Source organism: Polistes canadensis, unplaced genomic scaffold (assembly GCF_001313835.1).
Source record: "Polistes canadensis isolate GaletaPanama2010 unplaced genomic scaffold, ASM131383v1 scaffold_13, whole genome shotgun sequence".
Classification (NCBI taxonomy): Eukaryota; Metazoa; Arthropoda; class Insecta; order Hymenoptera; family Vespidae; genus Polistes; species Polistes canadensis.
Genome location: NW_014569560.1, coordinates 619,529 through 623,372, shown reverse-complemented (window position 1 = coordinate 623,372; position 3,844 = coordinate 619,529).

Genomic DNA, 3,844 nt, shown 5'->3' with positions numbered 1-3,844 from the left:
AAAAAAAAAAAGGAGAAGAAAAAGGAGGAAAAAAAGAAAGAACAAAAAAAAATGTATAACAATGTGATATCCGATCGAATGTAATAATTATTATCCGTTAGATCATTTTCGTGGATAATTCATGATAGGTTGAGAAATCAAAGAAAGGAATGATGATGATGATGATTATGATGATGATGATGTATGGTACCGCAATCGATTTTTTAAAAATAATGCAACTCGCCTGTGAAATGATCGAGTTCGAAACACGTGGCAAGCCACATTTAGCCAGACACATACACACACACGTACACACGTAACGATAAAATGATAAATATAATATATATATATAAAAAAACCGAAAAACAAAAAAAATTCCAGCAAGACGCGATGTGTTCACTATTATAATAATTATTATTATTTGATGCAAAAGAAAAACAAAACAAAATGATTTTTGTATTTGGCGTAACATTTATGGTAATAGGGTAAAATAATAATAATAATAATAATAATAATAATAATAATAATAATAATGATGATAAATAAAAATTCGTAACAAAAAAGGAAAAGGAAAAAAAAAATCATGTAAAAAAAAAACAACGTTTCTCTTCGAATCAATGTTAAATAAATAATAATCCTTTTATATAGCCACACCGCGTTAAAGCTCGACTTTGTTCCTCTTTCCGAATTAGAACAAACAAACACAAAAAAAGAGAGAAAAAAACATAAATGAATAGGAATATTAGCGAAATGAAAAAATGATAAGCTGGGAAGGAAATACGTGTTCCTACCCCTTCCCCCCCACTCTCTCTCTCTTTCTCTCCACTTTACCAATCGATCAATCGAAAATTAATTTTTATAACGGAGATAAAAAAAATCGATGAGAATTCTTGAATTGTTTATTGAAAAAAAGAGTGTGTGTGTGAGAGAGAGAGAGAGAGATGGGGGGAAAACAATGTTAGCGAAATAAATAGGGAAACGTTGTTCGTTCGAAGATGTGAACGGCAAAGCAATAAGAAAAAAAGAGGCCGCGTGTGTTTATTAGAATTGTGGTGTGGGGAGGGATAGGGGGGGGGTGTAAAGAAATAAAAAAAAAATCAAGGAAGAAGGAAGAAACCAAAAATGACGATTTTACAATTTGATCCCGTTGATTTTCACGCGAATCTCTTGGTTAAGCTTCTCTGTTAATGATCGTTTTGTAAAACGCAACAACACGTTCGATTGCGAATTGACTTTTCGTTGTTTCATTTTTTTACTTCTTTTTTTTTTTTTAATTTTCCTACATATGGCTATAGAAATCGAATCGATCGCGAGAAGAAAACACGAGAACGATAATAAAGATACGACGATTTATTCGTAGATAAAAAAAAAAAAGAAGAAAACAACACCATCAAATAATATCGATCTTAAAAGCGTGTTTTAGGGGTTGTATTTTTTTTCTCCCTTTTTTTTTCTTTTTTTCTTTTCCCCTCTTCACGTCAACGAAAGTTGTGCTCGGAAAAATAAAACTGTAAATTTCGTCGCGTTCGATTTTTCATGTTCTATCGACGTTAATTTGTAATAAAAAAAAAGAAAAGGAATATTATTAACGAGACAACAAAAATGAAAGAAAAAGAAAAAAAAGAAAAAAAAAAGGATAAAAAATGTTATACGATACACGTTGCTTGCACGGGTGATTATCAAATCATTTTAACGATCGAGATCATTTTACCAACAAAATGCATACACGCGCGTGTATATATATAAATTATAAATATAAATTAATATTAATTATATATATATATATATAATTTTTTCTCTGCTCCTTCTTCTTCTTCTTCTTCGTCATCGTCGATTATCATTGCACCAACATTTTTTATACGATTTTTGTATCAAACACCATAAACAACAACGGTCGTGTAGATCGTAAAATGTAAAAAGAATTTACACTTTTTTTTTTTTTTTTTCTAAGAAATAGGGCGGGGAATCATCTTTTTACTTGCGCTAATATAAAAAAAAAAAGAAAAAAAGAAATAAAAAAAACAAGAAACGTGTTTCACGATAAATTAGGAAGCCGCGGTATAGATAAAAACGCACAACGTTTTCAAATATTTCGCGATATACTTAAATGTTTTATTTTTTTTTTTTTTCGTTAATTCTTTTCTCGATTTTCATCCGAATCGCATTTTTGTTTTTTTTTCCTTTTTTTTTTTTCATGCAATCGAGGAAACGAGTGATCTCATCGATCGATTAGATTTTTTTATTATAGCGAATATTTATTTAATAATTACGTTAATCTCACGAGCACAACTTTCCTATATAATTTTTAAACTCGAGTTAACAATTTAGACGTATTTTTTTTTCTTTTTCTTTTTTTTCTTTTTCTATAATTTTCTCAAAGATACACGCATAACCACCCAACCTTAACCCTCACCTCCCTGCCCCTCCAAGATTAATTTCTTCGTTGATATTTTATCGAAAATCAAAGATCCTCCTGAAAATAATCAATATGACGATCATGTATCACAAACATACACACAACAGCAACAGACACATATACATACATACATATATATATATATATATATAGAAATATCTGACGGAATTTCATTCGCGGATATTCTTCATGTTCGATCATTTCGAATGGCTGGTTTCAGGCCCTTTAATTTAATTGTGCACACCAATAATGTGCTCATCTCACACGCATTACACGCATATAAAGTTACGACAATTATGTTATTTAAATTAAATATCAGCGCGCGTTTTAATAACTATTATGGTAACTCCCCTGCCCCTCTTCCCTTACCCCCACCACCTTTGTTTTTATTTAGTTTTAAACGTATAATTAATTATTATTATTATTATTATTATTAGTTCTCGATCCTTTGTATATATATATATTCGCAAGACTCAATAAAAAAGAAAAAAAAGAAAAAACAAACAAAAAAATTGACGAAAATTCGGTTGCAACACCCAGAATAATTTTAATACCCTAATTACAAAAATCAATTGTTGTTAAGTAAAAAATAAAAATTTATTCGTAAATTTAATATCCTGTCAAACATCAGAACGAAATAAAACGAAAAGAAAAAGTATAAATAATTATAAGAAAAATAGTGTGAACAAAGTAGAACAAACCTGGTCAATTAAACTTAACAAAAATGTTTAAATTAATAAATAAGAATACCATGGATCACGTTCGATTTTTCAAGTATTGTTGTATATTATACTTTGCTTTATTCATTAATTTTTCAATTTTTCTCTTTCTCATATGGAAACTATATATATATATATATATTTAAATTAAGTAAATAAATAAATGTGTTGTTAAATAAAATTATTAATTTTATACAAATTTTCAAACAATCATTTCTATTGCAATTTCAATATTATAAAAGCATATTGTATACAAAGTATTACTCGTAAAATTGTTTCATTTTTGTTAGACAATAATTTAGGTGCATATTTTTTTTTTCAACGAGATCATCTCGCAACTAATTAGTTAAGTAATTATGTTTAATGAAGAACGTAACGTAATGTGGATAAAAAAAAATTATTAGGTATAAAAAGACGCATCAATTTTTTTTATTTTTTTTTTTTCTTATTTATTTGCAATATTTTCATATAATTGGTAACTGATTTCGGATTAACTAGTATACTAAAAACCTAAACAACGTACGAAACATTATACATAGTTGTCTTAGATGTGCTAAGGCGGCTATTTACAATATTGTGTTGAGTCACACACGTCGATATATTTTTTGTTTTTTTTTTCTTTTTTTTTTTTTTTTTTTATAATCTTCCTCTTCTTCTTATTATTATTATTAATGCAAGCAGAAAATTTTCTTCTTTGCATTATCTCTCATCAGCTGTGCAATGCCAAATA